This window comes from Eurosta solidaginis, chromosome 4 (genome assembly GCF_040869045.1).
Source record: "Eurosta solidaginis isolate ZX-2024a chromosome 4, ASM4086904v1, whole genome shotgun sequence".
In the NCBI taxonomy this organism is placed as follows: domain Eukaryota; kingdom Metazoa; phylum Arthropoda; class Insecta; order Diptera; family Tephritidae; genus Eurosta; species Eurosta solidaginis.
Genome location: NC_090322.1, coordinates 16,834,491 through 16,858,340, shown reverse-complemented (window position 1 = coordinate 16,858,340; position 23,850 = coordinate 16,834,491). Strand labels below are relative to the sequence as shown.

At 35.5% G+C, this 23,850-nt stretch overlaps 1 protein-coding gene across 2 annotated transcripts in view; it reads right to left on the bottom strand.

Annotated features, from left to right (window-relative positions):
- Nucleotides 1-23,850, bottom strand: part of norpA (no receptor potential A) — a 268,904-nt gene that overhangs the window by 207,597 nt on the left and 37,457 nt on the right. For both annotated transcript variants that reach the window (XM_067780408.1, XM_067780409.1), the window contains exon 3: nucleotides 5,352-5,391. The gene's annotated coding sequence lies outside the window, so the exon portion shown is untranslated. The remainder of the gene's footprint in view (nucleotides 1-5,351; nucleotides 5,392-23,850) is intronic.

Here is a 23,850-nt window from a genome sequence, read left to right as displayed (position 1 = left end):
ATGGCCTTAAGGGCTCGATCTACGTCTATGACAACTTTCGCCCCTTAAGCCCTATTTTATCTCCTGGTCACTATAATTATATTGAACTTCTGCAAAAGAAGGATCCATCATAATGTGTAGTGTTGTCCAACGATTTTTTGATCCCCTATAGAAGGCGACTCTTCCTGCCTGGAAATTGAACTCAGAATATCAGCATTTATATATGCATACCAACTATCCCATAGCGGCCTCAAAAATCACTCACTATCTGTATTCATTAATGGGTTTGCCAAATATAACCCCTCACAGAACAAAAACGTCATACATCCCTGGCGGCAAATTTTTTCCATTCACGTTTTGCGCATCCTACAACTTTCGTATTGCTCAAAAATACCAGGCACGCAGAACTACAAAAGCAGATGCTTCTCACTAATACGTGTGGGTGTGTGTAAACGTGTGTTGCTTCCTCTAACTCGCTAAACAGGAAATGCATACTTTTAGGCTGCTGTGTATGCTCACAGGGATCCACTTCCGTTGCAAAAATTAAGTTTCACAAGGGCCGTATGACAGCAGCCTAAAAGTATACACTTCCGGTTTTAGTGAGAGGAAGCAACACACACGCATTATTGAGCATCTGCTTTTGTAGTTCTGCGTGCCTGGTATTTTTGAGCAATACGAAAGTTGTAGTAGGATGCGCAAAACGCGAATGGAAAAAAATTAACCGCCGGGTGTGTATGACGTTTTTGTTTCTGAGGGGTTATTTTTGGCAAACCAATTGACGAATATAGTGATTGATTTTTGAGGCCGCTATGGCATAGCTGGTAAAGAAGGTTAATAGAGATTACTTTGAAAGCGGCAGCCACTAATATAAATTACAGCAAACAGTAGCGAATTTAGAGAAAAATATTAATTATGTTTAAAAAATGTCCAAAAGAATGATTTTAGGCTTTTATTATCTGTTATTTACTTATATTTTAGTTTTTATTGACAAAATAAAAAGGACGCCACTCACTGTCGCTCCCCAAAAATAGAATTAGGTTTAATCTGGCTACAACGGCTTTCGTGATTGATTGTCGGGCTGCTCTGTAGCGCCGAAATTAACGACGCTCATAACAACATGTGTAAAAATAATATGACGTCGTGAATGTAGTCAGCCCTATTAAGACCACCCTCCATTGGGAGTGTTCACCTGATTTTGTTTGACAGTTTAAGTTTCTTGGGATTATTTTTCACAGCAAGTTGTCGTGGAAGCTTATAGTGAAGAATAGGGCTAGAAAGGCGTAGGTTGATTTTTACTGCTGTTAGGGGGCAATCGGCACACTCTGGATACTCATCAAAGGTGGTTCATTGGTTGTCTGAGATTATAATCAAGCCGATTCTCCTGTCAGTCGTTGTGGTCTGGTGAAGAGCACTAGAAACTTCCTACATGATCGAAAGGGTTGAAGCAGTGCGGCTATTGGCGATGTTTGGTATAAGCCGGGCCCATGGTACAAAGCGACAGGCACCATACGCTTTGCTGGATCTGTACCGCGATGGTTGGAGGTGAAGTATTCTGCCATGAGATCAGTATTAGCCGGAAATTCAGGTTGCCCCACACTGCAGCGTATGCCAGGCGGGGGTCGCCGCTATAAAGATGCGTATGATATGCTATCGCCCGCTGTAGCTGTTAGAGCATTTAACATCTACTCACTTAGTCAGGCGGCTATCAAACAGCTACGCTCTGCCACTGTGAGGTCGAGAGCTTTGAGGAATTGCTCAATCTTACGGTGCGTCTTACTATTTTTTGATAAAAATTACCTGGGTGCTCGGGCATAAGGATATCCATGGCAACTGTTAGACTGATATCTGCTAGTGGACAGGTTTCGATTCAGCTTAGCAAACGCTAGGGTGACGCCCACTCTTGTCGTGTTGGAATTTGTCTGCCACGTCGTTAACAAGACGTAAATGTCCCGGTCGGAATGTATTCGACTCACCATGCAACCCTATAAATAGTCTTACCTTTAAATGGAGTCAGCATCTTGAAGGAAGGTCGGGAGATGGAATGTGCAGGGGTAAGTGAAAGTCGTCGGTCGATCATCGAGCTACTGATCCCATCAAGATCGGTGACACGCCAGTCTGAAACTCTACTCTCAAAAAATTTCCGCCAGGAAAAGCTTCAGAATATGCCCGTTCGGAATCGGCATAAAAAAATGAAGCTCATGCTGATTTCAACGACAAATGTACAAGTTTAGATCGGTCTTTATCTCCTCCGAGTCTTCAATCTTCAAATAATGCACTTTAGTTTGGGCAGTTTGAGCCAGCTATCGATTTGAGTTTTTTATTTACAGTAAGTAGCGCAATCTGGAGAATAATAGCGTGCAATGTGACCCCAAGCAATCTTCCTTCCGACCTTCCTGTCATTAAGCCAAGTCGTTAAGAGGTGGAGCGGCCCGGTTTTGAATTCTCACTGATGTATGCACCTTCTACCCACCGAGAGCTACAAGCTGTTGTCAATTTTGGGGCCAGCAGCTCGTTTAATAAATTTGGAAATGGCATTCGCCGATCCCGAAACCATTTGCTGTGCCGAGTTTGGGACGCGCTACTAATAAATATTGCAAGTTAAAGTTAAAACTAAGGGCCGTAGCTTAGCTACCGCACAAGAACAAAAATCTAAGTGCAATGACCGTTAATAGTAAGTTGTATAGTGGCTTGAAGATGGTGATGAGGCTACTAGAAAGACATAACAAAAGGAAGACCACAACGCGTATATTTAATAAGTTCTAGGCTCTGGTTGTTGGCAGCGCAAAATTTCTACCAGAAGACTCAACGTATATTGGGCGAATTTCTTCAATAACTGTAATGACGACCCCACCAAATATCGCGTTATCAGTATTTTTAATATCGTATGCGAAGTTCTAGGTCCCATATTGTGGTTCGGTCTTATCAGTGTGTCTTCATATTGTATGTATATGCCTACTATCGTCTAAATCTTTACCATAAGACCGATCCTGAAGAAAATAGGATAAGGGAATTGATGCAACATTTGATGTCGCGAAATGAAAAGTTGTATGGCTAAGCCAAATGAAGTTGTGCAAAACCAACACCTCTCTCAGGATTGAGAAGCTCCTCTTCGAATTAATGACGAAGCAATTTTTTAGCTTGAAATATCTTATGATTCATTCTTATACGATACTGTTGCAATCATTACAGCCTCAACATAGAAGAAACACGCATAAAGTTAAATCTAGTCTTGATACTCACTAAGGAATGGCAGACTCGCGCGGAATGGCCTAGAAGCTTTAATGTGGTCGTGTTGATCGTTACCAAGATGGTCGGAATTTTAGCTTAATGGTGCTTGGTTACCGGAACGTACCGGGAATTTTTGGGAATTGTCTTTATCGTTAATACAACAACACCAGGGCAAACATCAGAGGACCAACAGAAAGCAAAAGGAAACTGCTGATGCGTTCCTCACCTTATCCACGATACTGTACGGTTTCGAAGTGTGGACAAACACACTTCGTAAGAGGAATCCTTGTAAGCTGGTAACATCTATACGGCGAACAGCAGCTCTGAGAGTAGCCTCAGCTTATCGCACTGTATCAGCATCTGCCGTACAAGTGATTAGCGGAACAATCCACATCGACCGATTGGCGCTAGAAACAACAAGGTTATAGGAAACAAAACAGCAGACGGACCTAAAGCACATGAAAGTCGATAAGAAAAATAGCGGGGATGAAACGTTCAGGTTGTGGCAAGAACGGTGCGAAAACGAGCACCGAGTTAGATGGACGACGAAACTTATAAGATATGTTGAAGCATGGAGCATCAGAAGCTTTGGCGAGGTAAACTACTACGTAACTAAAATGCTATCCGGGCACGGTTTCTTCCAAAAATATTTGCATAGGATAAAAAAGACCGTAGATCGTAAGTGTTACTAAGGCCTTGCAGACGAGGATCATGCTGTTGCTGTGGTTTTTGCAGCTTCGCCCCATTCAATTACAAATTGTCATCAGTGTCCTCTAACGGAAGTCCGCACGTGACACACTGACAATACTCTGACCGTCCCTAAAAGATTATTTTCCGGCATACGCAGCAAAACTATTTCTCTGGACCGAGGTCAGGTGCAGGTTCCGGATTGGGTTCGATATCTTCCCGGAGTAGGAGAGTATGACGCAGTCCCGCTGCAATGATCTGCTGGGAGATAGATGCTAAAAACACACTATACAAATGCTGGCGATGGAACTAGAACCGATAACTGGCCGTGGAAAGAGACGGCCCAGTAGAGTGACAACAAATCAGTAACTTTGTAAAAACCATGCACTGAAAAAAAAAAACAGGAGACTCTTAGAAAATGAGAATTTTGGAACGCCTCGCTGAAGTTATGCGAAAGCGCTCCCGGGGTGGGCGACAGTTCCAAATGGGGTGTTCTTTAGTCCACGAACACACGGCAGCAGTTATGGTTAATTAGACATTTTCCATCCTTACCTGCAAAAAAACAAAATATATATCGTTATATCTTAGCCTTACCAAAACAAATAAAAGTAAGAAAAAATGTTGCTTATATTTTCATATTTAATTCTCAATGCTTCGAAATACACAAGGTAAATATATTTCTTCCAATTACTGCCCAAATTTGATACATGATATCAAATACAAACATTTATACACACCAAGTATGTATCTTAAGTGAGTGCATTGCCCCAAGCGCCAAAAATGCTGCCACATTCAATCTATTGATTGAGTTTTGCCATTTTCTGATTGTATATTTCTATGTTAGAAGGGAGGAAAAGCAAATGCAAGCAAGCAGCAAATTGAATAAATACAAAAGTGAAAATAAAGCAACTGTGTTGATATCATTTGTGCGCCTGAAAGTATGCTACTTGTATGTGTATTATCAAAATCAATTCGAGTTAAAGCATGACAATGCAGACACAGAAGTATAAAAATAACATAATGAGCGATGCTTGTTTGTTTTTGTACAAAAAAAAAATACGAAACAAGAAAAAATAATAAAATATTATTTATCAAAAATGAGACAATGCGAATCTGTGAAGTGCAGAGATAGTTAATACATTTTTATGTGAAACTTGTGCATGTTGGCAGTTTTTTTATTACTTGATCACACCTTTCTGAAGTTACTTTCTTTTGTTTACTTCTTCTTGTTTTTCTTCTTAATTCATTTATTTTCTTTGTTGCTGGGTTGGCATTTTTTGATGACCAACGTATCATTTTGTGGACACTACATCATTTACCCATAAAAAGTTAGTCGTAATTTTTATAGCATATTTTATGGCGCATTTCAAGCGTATGTACTCCTAAATGTTGTTTTATCAACTTACTTTCATCTTAATATACGTACACATGTTTGTAGGAAATCGCACAATACATACCGTAATTAAATTATTAAATTTAGTGAATGATGCTATGGCGCTGAAATGAGAGCGGAAAGTGGAGAAAAAGTATATTAGCAAATATTGATGTCATAATTTATTCAGAAAAAGCACTAAAATAAGTAAATATTGTTTAAGGCATAGATTACTTTAGGTTTTTATTTAACCTTAAATTATGAAATTTGTGCTTTTACTGCAAATTTTACCAAAAGTTTTATGTTGCATACTTTTTGGCGCCGAAAGTTTAAAAATACTTTTGTTAGCAAATATTTTGTGATAGTGGTAGAGTATCACAAGTGTAGCACCCAATATTTTTTATATCTCCAATTTCCAACAATTGTATGGCCCAATCTTTGACAAAAACTTCTTGAGAAACATACTTTTAGGCTCTCTCAAAGAGGAATCCAAAGTTTGTATTACGCAACTCTGTTACATACTTTTGTAAGACTTAAATAACATGTTTTTATTTTGCAGTTTGAATAAAATAATAACCTCGGAAGATATTTTAGGGCGAGCTTCCCGTCTGATTTGCGTCGTGCTCCTTTTTAATTGTTCCTACAAATTGGCGGGACGGGACCTACTTGCTTGATGCCGACTCCGAACGGCATCTGCAAGGCAGATGAGTTTTCACTAAGAGGTTTTCATGGCAGAAATACATTTAAGTGCTTGCCAAACACTGCCGAGGGGCGACCCGCTTAGAAAAAGTTCTAATTGAAAAAAATTGTTTCTAAAATGTCTATGTTGCTTTGCCCGAGACGTGAAGCCAGGATCGTCGGTGTGGTAAGCGGAACACGCTACCATCACACCACGGCAATGTAATATAAGCTCATAGCGTACTTTTAGGCGCTTAAATTTGGTTTTTTTTTTTTTTTTGTTAAAGCTTGAGCTTCATGTGTATAGGAATTCCTAAATTAAAAAAGTACGAACGCAAACTGTGGCTCTCTTTTGTATGCTTTTAGGCTTTATTTTTTAACTATAGATCAGAGTCTTACCGGCAGGAGTTTCAAGTTTTTTTTATAAAAGGAAAACGGTAAACTGTAAATCTGCTTGCGAATTTCTTCAGCTCGAATTTCGATTCAGATTCGTACTATGAAGTTATTAACGATAGGGTTCTACCTGCGGTGTTTCCTATAAACTTCGGCGCTTGAGAGCTTACTATGGATGACGTTGAAATTGCCATTCGGCAAATAAAAATGTGTTTACAGACTGACGTGGATGGCTTGTCGTCTCATCTTTTTAAAAAATGTTCTACTCTTGGCTACCCTCTAAGGTTACTTTTAAATAAATATCTTGAACAAGGGAAGTTAATTGATGCTTGGAAAATAGCGTTCATCACTTCTATTTTTAAAAATTAACAACATAGCTAATTAGAGACCGATCTCTAAAATATCGGAAAAAGAAACTAGCTTTTAATATTGTGGCGAATATTAGCATCACTATGATGTTAATAAATAATCACAACAACAAAAAAGCAAGCAGCCATACTTATGTCCATGTAAATATTAAAGCAAGCAGCCACACGTATGTACAAAGCAACGAAGAATATTCCACACACATAATGAGCGGCTCGAAACGAATAGATTATTTCACATACACATATGTAGTCAGCAGATAAGAGCAGAAGCTGTCACTCACACATACACGCATATAGCTAGAAGAAAAACATAAACTACAGATATACATGTATATAGCTAAATAATTAAGTATGAGATACAACTGTTCCAGAAGGCACGTGAACGAGGCTAACTGAGAGTATAAAAGCAGCCCGGTGCAAACGATAGTCAATCAGTTTGATTTAAGCACGCTATTAATGAAGTATAATTATGATTGTGAAGTACTACTCCCAAAGTAGTCTAAATAAAGACCATTTTGCAATACTGAATATTGGAGTTATTTGTTCGACAGTTCAGCGATTCGATCGTTAGCAGAAGGTGTATAATAATCGGAATCCCCAAAATTCGTTACCCATCCCTACTCCCTTTCATATTGGCAATTCGCAGCTAAGCATTGTTTCCAAAGTTACTGATTTTGCAGTGTTGTTTGATTCCAACTTCATTTTCCAAAGACACATAAATTATATAATAGCCAAGGCCTACTCTAAGATGGGCTTTGTGCTTCGCTTCAGTTCTGATTTCACAGATCCGTATACTTTGAAATCACTTTGAAATTAGAATATGCCGTCTTTGTTTGGCGTCCATATTATACCTGCCATATTTATCGTTTAGAAAGATTTAAAAAAGTTATTATTTACAATGCTCTCCATCCCTTTCATTTTAATGTCCCATTCCGTCCTATGAAGCGAGATGTTTGCTTATTAACCTTAAGGCTTTGAATTGCAGTAGAACTTTTCTCTCCCGCACTTTTGCCTTTAATTTAATACGCGGAGCTGTTGATTGTCCCTTCTTACTTGAATGCATACTCCTTGCTATTCCGCATATATGCTTAAGGAATCAAGCTATTTCTTCTGTGGGATTTTGTAGAATCAATTATGCTGCCAGTGCACGTCTTGTTAGAGCCTTATATTTGTCATTAGTGTGTTAGAAATGTAACTTTATAAGAGTAAGTAAATAAATACTAAAAATACTAAAATACTAACTTTGAAATGGTAAGTCGCATTTTCCAGGCCATTATAAATATCAGAAATGCTTGAAGCGAGGAGCTCAGCTCTTTTTCAAGGCATTTCTTGAACAAGCGCATTGAAAAGGGCATACCGCATGGCCCTCACAAAACTGTACTGTTTTCAATGCATACTTTCGGGCGATACTGGTGTTTCTAAAAAGGAGTCAGCGTTGACCCTCATATGGAGGCAAGTCACTACATTACTCAAAACATGTCATCATTTATTCTTAGTCTTTATGAATATGTGAATATACTGCCGCCATGGTATGGAGGTAGCAGTTCCGCCTACCACACCGAAGATCCTGTGCTCAAATCCCGGAAAAAGTCGCATTAAAAATTTAGAAACAAGTTTTTCAATTAGAAACGAAATCTTTTCGGATGAGGCGCATTGTTTAAAAAAAAAAAATTGTTTAATGAAAATGTAAAGCGCTGGATGCTCCTTTTGAATCATCTGCTCAGATAACGGACCATTTGACAAAAATTATAGAAAAAATGATGCATACTTAAAGGAGCAGATATTTTTGAAAATAAAAACTTCCAGTAATGAAAAACATTGCGTTAGACTCTTTATGCTAGATAGAAGCTTGAACCCTTTTCATTACAAATGTTTTTGGCATAGAATGTGTTTTTTTTTTTTGTATTATGATTACTAACTAATTTGACGAGCGCACTTTTCTTATGAAAAATTCAAACAAGCGTTTGGAACAAATATATCTGGCAAAGGACCATCAACATCGATAATACTCCCCAATATTGCATACATTCGGCGCTTAAGGTCTTTAAATACATTCATGTCCATAAAATCTCAATTTCAAACGAGCTGTTTACAATTTATAGCAAAATAATAATAAAAAGTGTTCACCTTATTTTCTATGGCCCATACCAAAGTTCATAACATACCTTCGGTGATCGAGCCAAAATTTTCCAACTAACTCAGATGACCCCAATAACTCGTTAAGCATACTTATAACGCAACTAAAGGGCCCATTACTGATACTTAGCATAGACTTGACTTGGCTTGAGAACTGTCACTTACAGTTCTGTTAAATGAACATTGCATGTTACTGATTACTCAAAACTTAGCAACACTTTACTTGACTTAGAAGTCTGTTGAATTTTGATTTTCTATGTAAGTTCTGAGTGACGTTTACATTTTGAGATGCCATTTGTTTGTTTCCATTTCATTTTGACATTTTGTCATACAAATTGACATTTATTTAAAAATAAATTTCAACGCTTATTATGGTGCCAGGTTTTATGCGCCAAGTGGAGTATAATCGTGGCTAAGTTGCCAAGTTTACGCCAAGTCAAGTCAAGTCTATGCTAAGTTAAGGCATGTGACAATGTTGATTAAAAACTTTTTGGTTCAATAATTTATCTAACAAGTTTTATTGCACACTTTTAGGCAAACCGAGCATCAATTTTAATAAATTACACAAAGCCAAGCAAGAGTTAATTTGTGTGGTGTGTAAAACCATGTCTACTAAGTGAATATCAAAATTATTTTTTTTGCCTACTTTTAGACAAAAATTGTTCCGTCAAAATTTTGTGCATACGTTTAGGCAATTTAGGTGATTATTTCAAAGATTGTTCATTGCTTATAGGCTGAGGTAAACATAAGAAAATGTGGCAGTGATAAATTAAACTTGTGAATAAATTGCTTTTCAAAAACCAATTATATATTATACTTTTAGGCCATTTTGTGCATATTTTCATTTAAAGATCTAGTTAGCTGAGAAATTTGTAGGAAATTAATAGTGAACATATTTAAACGCACATATTAAATTTGTTATACTTTATTTTCAAATATATATCATTCCATTTAAGTGCATACTTCAAGGCTGCTGTTCATGAAATATGTAAATTTTGAGCTTCGTGTTATTTAATACACTTTTTTGATGTTTCATTATATGTTTAGCGTAGTATATATGTATATAAAGTTTCATTGAAATCTTCATGACATATATTTAATAAATAATTACATGTTGCATACTTAAAGGCTAACAATGCCATGAGCATGGCACAGTTCAACGTAATATGAGATTAGCACAATAAATTATGTACTTTTATACACATTTTCATAACAGACGGTTAATGTAATTAAAATTGGGATTTACATATTTTAATTAAATAGCATTTTCATTGACAGAATACTTTTAGGCGTTTCATTGACATGTTTGACCTTATAAAGTTATGTCAAGCGGATAAATGAAAATTGAGATTAAATTAATATTACGCAATTATTCAGTGTAATAATTATTAACATCAACGATTTTTGTATAAGTAGCATACATTTGGGGTGGGATGTTTGGTTGTTGTGACAAGTCTTCATTGTTGCGAGTAAGGTAGTTACCGCCTTAAATAACCGGAATAGTAATATCACATATTTAAAAGCCCTTAGTGGAAATCACATGTCACTTTAGCGAAGAAGAATTACAAATGTGACTACAGGCGTTACACCGCTGTTCCGAAAAAGCGTTTTGAGTTCTTGTCATAAGTAGTACCACTTATTTTAAAAGTCCTCTTGTATATATATGTATGTATATAAAATGTTGCATACTTTTAGGCGCACGTATTATAGTTGATGCTGACACGTATTTGCTTCCTTGGGGTTATTTAAATCGGTTGTATTCATAGCTATGTAAGCAGAGGAAGAGTTCGGTCCACACTTAGCTGAAAGGACCAGGTGAAAAACGATTTAAATTCCCTTGGTGTGACCTATTGGTGCCAGTTAATTAAGAGAAGTAGCACAGCGATGGGCAAAACGGCTCGTATGAGCCTTTTGCTCATACGGGCACGCTCTGCACATTTAAGTGCTAGGTGAGGGACGATCAAGTACAGGTATGTGGGGCGAAGAACACAGGAAGAGAATAATATACAAACACACATAAGATTGATAAAGAGAGAGTATTTGTGGAAAATAGAGCTGACACCGCTCTTATTATGTTCAAATTATTAAACGTTTTAGGATAAACTAGCCTTTACCGGCGGCTACGCTCGCACTAAAGGCCACAAATATGTAATGTCGCTTTTGTGATTCACAACTCGAATTGAATTTTCAGTTGTAATTTTAAAAGTTCCTTTATGATTCAAATCATAAGCAAAGCAAGTTTTAAAATTAGAAAAATGGTCGCCGTAAATTAAACACACATGCAACACATGCTCCAACAATTTTTACAGTGTAGATTTAACGATATATGTATGTGAGCTGAAGAAATTTGAATGAAAGCAGTTATGTTTATAATAAAACTGGTAAAATTAGTCGTTGTTTATGCGATTGGTACCTTTTTATACTCAGCTGAGCAGAGCTCGCAGAGTATATTAACTTTGTTCGCATAACGGTAATCCGTAACGACATAAACTAATCGAGATAGATATAGACTTCTATATATCAAAATTATCTGGGTGAAAAAAGACATTCATTTAGCCATGTCCGCCCGTCCGTCCGTCCGTCTGTCCGTCCGACCGCCTGTAAACACGATAACTTAAGTAAATTTTGAGGTATCTTGATGAAATTTGGAATGTAGGTTTCTGGGCACTCATTTCAGATCGCTATTTAAAATGAACGAAATCGGACTACAAACACGCCCACTTTTTCCATATTGAAAATTTCGAAAAATCGAAAAAGTGCGATAATTCATTACCAAAGACGGATAAAGCGATGAAACTTGGTAGGTGCGTTGACCTCATGACGCAAAATAGAAAATTAGAAAAATTTGGGACAATGGGCGTGGCACCGCCCACTTTTAAAAGAAGGTAATTTAAAAGTTTTGCAAGCTGTAATTTGGCAGTCGTTGAAGATAGCATGATAAAATTTGGTAGGCCCGTTACTCCTATTACTATATCTGTGCTAAATAAAAATCACCAAAATCGGATGACGAACACGCCCAATTTAAAAAAAAAATATTTTTAAAGTCAAATTTTAACAAAAAATTTAATATCTTTACAGTATAAAAGTAAATTATGTCAACATTCGACTCCAGTAATGATATGGTGCAACAAAATACAAAGATAAAAGAAAATTTCAAAATGGGCGTAACGCCGCCCTTTTTCATTTAATTCGTCTAGAATGCTTTTAATGCCATAAGTTGAACAAAAATTTACCAATCCTTGTGAAATTTGGTAGGGACATAGATTCTATGACGATAACTGTTTTCTGTGAAAATGGGCGAAATCGGTTGAAGCCACGCCCAGTTTTTATACACAGTCGACCGTCTGTCCTTCCGCTCGGCCGTTAACACGATAACTTGCGCAAAAAACGATATGTCTTAACTAAACTTAGTTCACGTACTTATATGAAGTCACCTTATCTTGGTATAAAATATGGCCGAAATCCGACTATGAACACGCCCACTTTTCCGATATAGAAAATTACGAAAAATGAAAAAAATGCCATAATTCTATACCAAATACGAAAAAGAGATGAAACATGGTAATTGGATTGGTTTATTGACGCAAAATATAACTTTAGAAAAAACTTTGTAAAATGGGTGTGACACCTACCATATTAAGTAGAAGAAAATGAAAAAGTTCTACAGGGCGAAATCAAAAGCCCTTGGAATCTTGGCAGGAATACTGTTCGTGGTATGACATATATAAATAAATTAGCGGTACCCGACAGAAGATGTTCTGGGTCACCCTGGTCCCCATTTTGGTCGATATCTCGAAAACGCCTTCAACTAAGGGCTACTCCCTTTTAAAACCCTCATTAATACTTTTAATTTGATACCCATATCGTACAAACACATTCTAGAGTCACCCCTGGTCCACCCTTATTCCGATATCTCGAAAAGGCGTCCACCTATAGAACTAAGGCCCACTACGTTTTAAGTAATCATTAACACCTTTCATTTGATACACATGTCATACAAACACATTCCAGGGTTACCCTAGGTTCATTTATAAATGGTGATTTTCCCTTATTTTGTCTCCAAAGCTCTCAGCTGAGTATGTAATGTTCGGTTACACCCGAACTTAGCCTTCCTTACTTGTTTTATTTGTAAACTGATACATTTCTTTCTAGGCTCCCGGAAACACTGCCAACAAGTCGGAAAAGGGTTTCGTTTCCCACGATTGTATACGAAACGTGTATTAGTACGTTTTTAAAAATACTTTTTTAAATACTTTTATGTATATATTGCAAAACTAATCGGCTTGCATATAATTAAATGTATGTGAAGGCGAAATGAATGTCAATAATGCGCTGCTTAACATAAAGTCGAGTTCAGTCTGAGGTTATTCCGTTTTTCGTATTTCTTGCCAAAAAATGTATGTTTTTTTAGTGTTTCCGCAACCTTCTTGCGATGAATATCGTTTGAGACGAAGCATACAATATTTCCAATGTATTTTTTTACTCCCCTAACACCCCAAAAAACACAAACGTCTCACCTAGTACTCGCTGGCACTGAAACTGATTAGGATCCGAAAACAGGCCCATCCCTGAAGTAGCGCCTGGCACGCCTTGTTGGATGGTCATAATCGTTTAAACGGTTAAGGGCCAATTAAGCAAGTAAGTTTAACATATAAGAACAAGTGATTCGTTTGCTGGCGAAGGGAAAGATTGAAATGCTATTGTAAAGAAATATAAGCTTAAAGCTTATACAAGTTAAGTTATGATGCCTATTGCACATCTCTGCTAAGTCAACAATATGCCTAGCTTCTCTACGTAGCCTCAAACAACTAGTTAGCAACCAAGTCAAATGGCAAGGTCAATTGATGCAGAGCAAAACAAACCAACAAATGATCATCGCTTGCCTAACAACAATCCAACTCAAATGCCCATTGCTTGCCTAACAGAGCTTGCCCAACAACAGCGCAACTAATCGCACAAAAGCAATACGTGACGCTACCATAGTAACATCATGTGCAAGCCAACAGCATAACAACCCACTGCATACGATCACAGCATAGCAACATCATATGCACAGGCTTGGTATGCAACCCAACGATAGAACAAGTAATCGCGCGTGGTTCTATCATAGCAACGGCAGGTTTAATATCCAGCCCAGCAACGCACTGCACAATGTCACTGCTTGCGCTTGCTTACCATAGCAACGTGATGGTCGTAGGCAGGCATAAAGAGAAGCGTTAAAACTGATCGCGCGACGTCGCTGCTTGCACTTACCTAGCAACTTGCACTTATCATAGCATCACATGCGCTAGCAACAACAACTGAATGTGCGACCGTTTTTACATATGATAACGGCAGCAGCAGAATGGCATTAGGAAAGGTATTTAAGGAGGCATCATTGCCTTTCGAGGGTAATTCAGTTTAATCAGAGAAGTTGCACGGTCAACTAATTAGTTGCTAAATATTTAAAGTTATTTTAAATAAAGTGTTAAAGTGTATTAAAATAAAGTGTTGTGTTGTGTTATTTATTTAAGAAAAGCAAGGACCATAAGGACCTGCATAACTTACATATCGAGCCTTTACCGCCAAATTGGTGTGAGGGACAAATAACAAATTATACAGGGGGAGGTTTTTTTTAATTATCTCTGTTAATAAGCAAAGAATTTGAACTAAATTTTGTACACGGCCCTAGTTGTGCTCTAAGTACGCAATCAATTTCAGTAGCTAAAATAAGTCGTAGTTGTGTTTTTTGTTACTTACATCAATTTCGCTGGCACACTCACCACCTGCTGCTGAAATGTTATGTTACTTACATCAAAATAATCATAAAGTTTTTTTACATATAAACTTTTATTTCATTCAAAAAACGTTACAGTATATTTTATAAAATTAAGAATAGTTCATTAAACGTAATTTAAGCATATCAGGGACCGTAAATAACAATTGCTAGCCAAAATTAAACCAAAAATCCGAAATTCACAAATTAACTTATTATTATTTGTTATTTAAAACCTAAAATGTATCTTCCTCGTCAGTTTCAGGTAACTCAACTGTAATTGTTGCGCTTTGTTGCATATTTAAAAACTCATTGTGAAACTGTTTTGGTATAGCGCCTTTTTCGCAAAGTTTTTTAAATCGTTAAACTTTTTTAAAGAAATTTTCAAGGGCTTATCATACAGAGAAAGGGGTCCTTCGTTTCTAATGGTAATATTGCGTTTGGATTGACGCATTGAAGCTAGATTGTATTCTTTTATCTGTGAGTTATTGCAGTATCCATGCTTTAAAGTCATAAGAGAGGAATCCTTTTGGAACATAGCAGATCGAAGAGAGTTAAATTCTATTTTGGTTGAGGTAGGGAACATAGTACGCGCAAAGTTTTTCCAGTCTTTGAAATCGGAATATTCCATTATTATACACTCGTAATTTTTTTGGTTAGTTCTCGCATTGGAAATAACGGTATACCATTCGCTGGGAGCCCAAATATTTCTTTGGCGCGTAAATGACCCTATCGTACTATGAATAGAGTCGACTGGCATCATGGTATGGCCGGGTAACAGAAAGGTTATTTTTAGGGTTTTTATATTTGTACAGGATTAAAAAAAAAGCGAACATAGCAAGCATAGCTCTGGTTCGATTTTGTCCTGCACAACTGTCACAGTAAAGGCTAATAAAGGTATACGTTCCTTTTTTATCAAGGAGTTTTAAGTACTTAAAAATTACAGTGCCTGTCTCATTACATCCCCGTTTTCCGTCCTTTTCGCCCCACAAAAAGCAATAACCATTTCTTGTAACACTTTCATAAATGCTTTCATTGTAGTAGGCGTATTTTCTCGAGTAAAACAAATTTACACTTTTGGAATTCTTCAGTTTGCCTTAAAAGAATCTGAGTTTCACTGTCAGAGTTCTTAAATTTTTCACATAAAGCACATTTATCTTTTTTGGCCATATGGAAGCCAATGTGAAAGTCGGTATTAAAAGTTTTTCTAAACACCCTTAAAGATAACTTAGATGATTCCTTATTAATGTGACTTAAATGACTTAAATAATACTTATACAGAGTTGATATGTTTTGGAATTCTGTAGGTAAATAAAGTTTACTGCTTTTATTACGACAGTAATGTGAAGGTACAGCAGGCAACTGGGTAATAAAAGATTTCAAAAGTGCTACTTTATTTTCATCAGACTTATTGTGTGATTTTAATTTTTTGTTAGCTTCTTTGGTTGTTTGTAGACACTGTGCATTATTTCTAGTATAGATTGCATGTTTTGAGATACATTGAGAGTGTGAAGCAAAAACCTTTGGCATACTTTTGCCTTTATATTACTAAAACTTATTGTGTACTCAAAACTCCACTTCCTTTTAGTACTTTCGGATTTTCTTCTTTTAATACACTTACGTGTCGTACATGAAAGTATCCAGTCCCGCTGCCTTATTTTATTCTCCATACCCCAGAAGTGCTCGTTTATTGCCACACGAACTGATTCCGTAAATTTGTCCGCAGATGAGTTTCCACAATTTTTATTCAAACAGGGGTTCGGTTTAACGCCAGTGGATTTCCGACTCTTGTTTTGCGGTTTTTTCGGATAACTTTTGATTTTTTAAAGCCCCTATTACCAACACACGTTTCATCATCAATGGAAATATTGGACTCACTTTCACTATAGGGGACGAGAGCATGTATCTTTGCAAACTAAAGAAAACAACGATAAACTCATTTATTACTAAGCCCTAAATAGAAAGGTGTTATTTTTCCTATTGCTTGCAGCCAAAATAATTACCTCTGGTTCAAAAGCTTCCATTATTCGCACAAAGAACTATTTATTATGTTATTTTATATATAACTTATCTCCGTGAAGCGCATTTAGTTTATTAGAATTAAATATTTTTTGCTGCCAGCAACAAAGCACACTAGATATTTTTGATGTAAGTAACAATGTGCGGTCATGGAAAAATATAAACAAAGTGTATTGCGCATTTACACCAAAATTTTTTCTGCTATAACTTTATAACGGTAAAACATAGAACTATGAAATTTTCGGAGATGACAGATCAGGACAAACACTATCGACTTCGATAATAAAAAAAATCGATATTTTGTCCCTTACACAAATTCGGCGGTTAAGGCTCGATATATAAGAACGATTTAAGAAAAGATTAGAATACAGGGTGGCACCAATTAGAATAATAGCTTACATGTGACGCATAATTTTTTAATAATTTACGCAATCCACATTTATTTATACCCTGCATATCTTGAGACTTTTTTATAATTGCCTTACTGCTTAACACAGTCGGTTTGCAAAACAATAGATCTTCAAATTTATTTTAATTTTTTATGCAAAAAATTTTAAGTTAAAACTTACAGCTTTACACTGCATACCTTTAGGCTGTGCAAAATTATATAGTTCATTTCTTATTTGTTTACCCTAGATCAAATAATGCTTTATATTGCATTTAATAAATTTTCAAGTAGCTAAAATCATGCAAAATTTTAATTAGCAAGCCCGAAAAGTATGCAACAAAAAGTTTCCATTCATTACTTTATAACGAAAGCAGAGTTAATATAAATATAAAATGAGTTTGTTATTCGCCAGAAAAAACCATAAAAAAAACACACACAAAAAGATTTCACTTGCTCTTTCATCTCTTCCATGCTTTAAACTGGCTGCAGCCTTCAACCTCTTGACCAAAGTAAGTTTGTGGTGATTGTAGCAGAAAATCAAATACGCATTACCTAAAAGTATGCTCAACTTAAACCGGTCTCAAGCAAACACCAAATAAACAAGAAGTAACTGTTTTAAATTTGTATTTGTAAATGTGGTATACGTAGTCAGTTTTATGTGCGCCTAAAATACACTGTCAACACTTTGATCTTGTTAACCCTTTCACTTTCATTTTCCCTTGATGGTATTTTTTTTTCTTTAAAACGCACTTCACTCGCACGCAAACGCGAAAGTTGTTCTGTATAATTTGAAGGCCTTATCACATACACACGCAGCAACATTCAAAATCACAATACAGACAATACACCTGAAAGTATATTAAAATTCTTCGAAAATAGTAAAAACAAACAACTGTTGGTCTCATTTGCAGTTAAAGCAAGGTTTTCTTTTTATTTTTTGGTTGGCGTCAGTTTATTTTTGTTGGTAAGCGTATTGAGGTTTTCGCATAGCATGCTTTTAGGGGCGCAAAGCTTTTGTGGGTCTGTGTATCACAATTTCGTAGTCAGTGTGGTAGTAAATAAATCCAATAAACTGATGTGTATCATTAGTACTTGCCATTACTTTGTAAGCGGAAAAAGTAAAAAACGAAAGATTTTTCAGTGTCTTAATTGAAGGAACTTTTTAAGTGCTTTAAATGGTAGTCATAACGAGAAGGGGAAGGTACGAGTAAACAAGAATTGAAGATGTTGCTACAATGTGCTTTATTGGACTTTAATACATTTGCTGTAGGACATGAGAGAGTTTAAAATTCGGAGTATAACACGTTTATGTTTAAAAGTACGCAACGAAAAGTATTCAGCTTTATTAAAATATTGCAAATTGATGTCAAAAACTTGTCTAGTGAAGCTGTTTGAAATCTGTTACTTATTTATTCATAAAGCGACTTAAATACTTATGAATTATAACGTTGACACCTAAAAGTAGGCAACACGTATTAAAAGCAGAAAAGTTAGAATGACTTCAAAAAATGTGTGTAAGTATTGGTTTGCGGATCACAGCATAAACGTGACGAACACAAATTTTGCCAGAGCGTACTAGATATACTCAGATTAGCGTGATTAGTCTTTACCGTACATCTTCTCACGCTAGCCTTTGATGGTTCGCCATAAGTCTGTCAATAGATTAAGTGACAGCCAGGCCTTAAGTGCAGACCTTGTAAGACTGTGCTCGGGTAACCAGCAGAGAAACCAGCAGTTGAGCTGGAAAGAATATGGTTTCTGAATACTAAAATCTTTTGAATTACAAAAAAAAAAAAAAAAAAACAAATTGAGCTCAGATAGGAAGACACAACGTAGAGAAGAACTGGAAATGAAAAAAGTGAAGCCCAAGTTACACAGAAACATCCAAGTTTATATTCAAAAAATGGCGAATGTCACCTGACAGTGAACTATAGCTTTAACAACTATGTTGAAAATTAGAAATATTGTAATAAAAAACAGTAAATCCATTAAAAAAAATGTATTGCTCAGTCTAAAGCTGAGAGTGGAAATATCGGTTAACCAAAGAGCCAAAAAGTATGCAATACAAATATAAAAATACACGCCGTACACTTTTAATCTCCGGTAATCTCTAAAAGTATGTAATAAAAATTTCATTCTAATAATAGAGAAATATCAGTAATAATACATACCGACTTAGAAACGAGCCAATGCATTTTTAAAGGTCTTCGCTACGTTGAATTGGAATTCAGTGTCAGAATTTTCAAAATGGTTCTGGTTTTCGGGATATTTGTACCGGAAAGTGGTAAAAACATACACTATTTTGCTATATTCGCTACACTCTTTTTTCGTTAAGAAAACTTTCTTTTGCAATTTGGGTGGCAGTTCTTTAAACTGCATTAAGTTTGCGATATTTTTTTAATTATTAGAAAATTAATCAAATCGAAAACTTAAAAAAAAAAACAAAAATTTGCTCATGTCTCGGCCTGGAATTTTTAAAAAAAATTTATAATTGGGTAATTGAAATTAGGTAACATTAATGCCAAAAGGTATGCAACAGTTGAAAGTGCGAATAAAATAACTTTAATTAAGAAATCTTCTTCGTTTTTTGTATTTAACATTTTTGCTGCTGTCATCAGCTTTCTTGTTTTTCCAAACACGTCAAAAATTATGCTCTTATGTATTATAAATTATAAATGATATACAGTTAATTAAATTCCTTACACACCAAGTAACACAGTCTTATCGCATTAACATTAATCAAGGCACAAACGAATTGTGACAGAAACCGAACGTGTCACATCCTATATGCCACTTATGTACCGAAGTCAAGCTAAATAGCGGCAGGCACGCTATTAATTTGTAGACAATTTTTAGGCGTTTGTTTGTGTTTGGTTTTATGTTTTGTTTGACAACTGTCAACAAATTCTTATTCATTTGAAAGTATGGAGTGTAAATATTTTGTGTGGGTTTGAGCAATCTGACAGCGTTATTGGGAATAATTTGCAGTTATAATTTTATTTTATTTTTTCTAACTAGTTTGCACCGTCACATAATAAATAATGTATTATTGATCAGATAAGTGACAATTATGTTCGGTACAGCTAATATGTTAGCCTAGATCAAATTTGTTATCATTTTCTCAACAGATTTAATAAAATGGCTTATGCGAAACCATAACATAGCAGGCAAGAAATTTGATTTAAGTTTTTTGAATAATTAACATTACTCAAGATTATATGAAGCATATGGAGTGCTCACTCATAAGCCACATAAAGTACATAAAGCCAGCAAAGCATTCGTAAGCTTCTTTTACATACTCTACGCCTACTTGTATCCCACATCTACCTTTACTACTTCAATATTCGCAATTATTCATCTTATTACTCTCCCGGAAGCAGCTCATATAAATTTAATGTACCTATGTATAAGCCTACAAGCTGCTAATTCTATAAGGAAACTTACTTACATGAATGTCCTGCCTAGTTTGCCTAGTACAGCTGTTAGGTTTAGCGTTAGCATACATTAAGGCGCTGTAGGAGTGTACGCATACTACCTGCGCTAGTTGTAGTGAATTTTACCTTTGGCTAAAGTCTTTAAACATTTGGTTTAGTTGAATTTCCCTAAATTTAGCTGCACCTAAATGTAGGCTACAAAAGCGGAAGGTAGCCAAAAGATGATCCGAAATTAAAAAAGAAAACTTGAAAATTTGTAATTATTAAGCGAAATTATAAAGTAAATTGGCGGGACGGGATCTACATATTTTATGCTGACTCCGAATGGCAACTGCAAGGCAGACGAGTTTTCACTGACAAGCTTTTCATGGCAGACATAAAATTGCGAGTGTTTGCCAAACCATTGTCGGGGGTGAACTCGTTTAAAAAAACCGTTTTCAATTGCAACAACTTTTTTCTTAATTTTCTGTCGCTTTGCCCGTGGCTTGAACCCAGGACCTTCAGTTTGAAAGACGGAGCACATTACCACCAAACTACGACCTCCTTGTTTTTTCTCTTAAAATCAAGTTTGAATAAAAGCTTGTTTTTATTAGCTTCCTCGACATTTTTTTCTGAGCGCCCATGTCAAATGCCTTAAAGTATGCTATGTAATTTAATAGAAAACGATTAAATAATCAAAACAAAATATTTTGAATATAATTAGAAGTGTTAATTATTGATTGACGCCTAAAAGTATGTGTAATTTTTGAAATAAGTAGTGAGAAAACGACATTAATGGAATTCTCAGAACTTTAATGACATTTATCGAAGTGCCTGAAAGTATGCAATGTAAGTAAAGAAAATGATGTTGAGCTGTGCAGAGAATTTAACGAAAAATTTTACAGTTAAAGAGCTAAACACTGTGTACTACAATGCGTACAAAATATTTTTCAGATGCACAAGCTTCAAAGTATGCTAGTCCTTTGTGTTATGTTATGTTACTTGTTTAATTTTAACTGTTTGTGTACTTATTTAACTTTTTATTTGTTAATAAAATATAGGTGGATTGAATTTGTTGAATAATAAAAATTTTTTTTTTGTATTATTTCACCCACCTAAAAATATGCATCAAAAGCAAAAAACTTTTAATTTATGCACGTCAACAAGTCATGTATGTTATGCCTGCAGCATTCAACAGTCACATGCGACTAGGGGAGTACAAAAATAACCAGCAATAACACAGAATGACCGTTTTCGAGCGAGATGGCGTGGGAGTATAAAACTGCAATAACTACTAATGGAATTAGCATTCAAATATTAGTAACAGAAAGAAGTGCGCTTATGAAGATTAGTTATCTTTAAAATATCCATCACTTGAAACTACTTCTCTTTACCCATGAAATATAATACGATTAAAAAAACTGAAGCTTTTATTTAACTTTTTGGGCATTATTTTCAAATTAAGCTCCTTACAAAGTTTTAACAATATTAATAGAAGCAACACATCGTTTCTTAAAAAATTAAAATTCGCTTGACTAAATGTGTGCATGCAAAATTATCATACCTAAAAAACAAGAATCGAAACTTTTTTTAGAAAACATTTTGCTAGCCTTTAAGTATGCTTTAAAAATGAATTTGTTATAGGAAGTTAGTCAATGGTTAAAAATTTGCGAATCTATCAAGTGAAGTTAAAATAGTAACGGTCACATAGCCCATCTTATCATGTTCCAAACTTTCTATAAATCCGTTACAATTTAACAAATTTATGAGATCGCAAAAACTTTGCGCCTCTTGGTAGGCAACGATTTTTCATATATGTTCAAAAATTAAAAACAAGCGTGATGTTTACTTTGACGCTTGCATGTTTATTTATTTTGTTTACACCTAACACAGTTTCTGTGAATTAGCAGCGGTTTTTAACTGGTTATGGAGTTTGATCTTCTCTGTGTGTGCTAAAATATTAGTACACCAGAATCACATGATGTTTTTCCTAAGTTTAGTATATTCAGCTGTCGATACATCAATTAATAAATGTGCAATCTCAGATGTGATTTTTTTGCTTTGAACGGTTTAAATTAATAGTTTGCAGTGATTTGAGAACAAGTCAGGAAACGTCATTAGAACCGAAGAAAGCATAAAAAACAATGGCATACTTTACGGCGGCAAATTATTATTCATGAAATTATTGTAAGCGATATTTTTGTCGCTTATAACAGCGTTAACAATTTGTTCTACTACTGAAATTTCAAACTTCTTTGTTGCCTATTTACAGGAGCTTATTTTCTTTCATGTTATTGTAGGCTTCAATTTTGAGAGCACACACACTTAACTGCAAGCTGTTTTACACATTTTTGGCACTCCGTACCCGCGGCAGAGCTTTTGACTCCTACAAGCACACACTTAAGTAATGCATAATGTTGTAAACACCGCAGGAAATATGCTTGAATCCGAAACACAGGCTCACAAAAAAAAAAAACGAAAATATACACTCAATAAATTTTCGACTTCTTTCACCTTTGCATAACTTAATTATTACAATACCGAAGATACTTTCCACAAAGCAGAGCCAGGAGAAGAAATTGAAGTATTAAGGGATTTATAAAGACAATTTTTTTTCTTTTTTGCATATTTTTTGGCGCTTACTGGCTAGTTCACAATAAACCCTACTCAAAAATACGGTTATTGCCATAAGTATTTCTAAGAGGAATGAGGGAGTCCCAAAGTCCGTAGTCAAAAACGTGGGAAAAACGTTGATTTCTTTAAATATATTGTGACGAATATTAGCAACACTAAGGGAAACTATCATCTCTAAGCCAATACTAAGCAGTGACTTGTATGCACATCAACAAATAAATCATTATGTCTATACATATGTCCATACAAGCAGCGCAGAGAAACGCACAAACACATGCATATATCTGAGATACTCCCAAAAGTAGGCAATCATCGGTGGAAGTATCACTCACATATAAACGCGCATACGGCTATGCGAGAAGCTATAATAATCGTGCATCTGTAGTTATAGCTGAGAAATTTATAGCTGGTAAACGAGTAGTAAATTCTAGAAATAGAAACGCCTAGAAGTATGCGAACGAGACATCACAGAGTATAAAAGGAGTTAAAGCTGAGTAAGCAGTAATGAGTTTGATTAAGCACGCTATCTGTTGAGAAGTAGAAGTGTTATTGTCTAATAAAGACCATTTTGCATTATTGAATATTGGAGTTATTTATTCAACAGTTTAGTGATTCGAACGTTAGCAGAAGGTTGCAAATAAGCGGAATTGCTCTAAATTCGTAACAATATATAAACAAAACCTTTCCTGAATATAATTTTTTGTAAATAGAAAAATTAAGCTTTTTAAAGTAAGAACGCCGGCATAAACCTCTACTGCTACACAGCCACCTACACTTTATTTGGCTTTCTTTCTTACAAA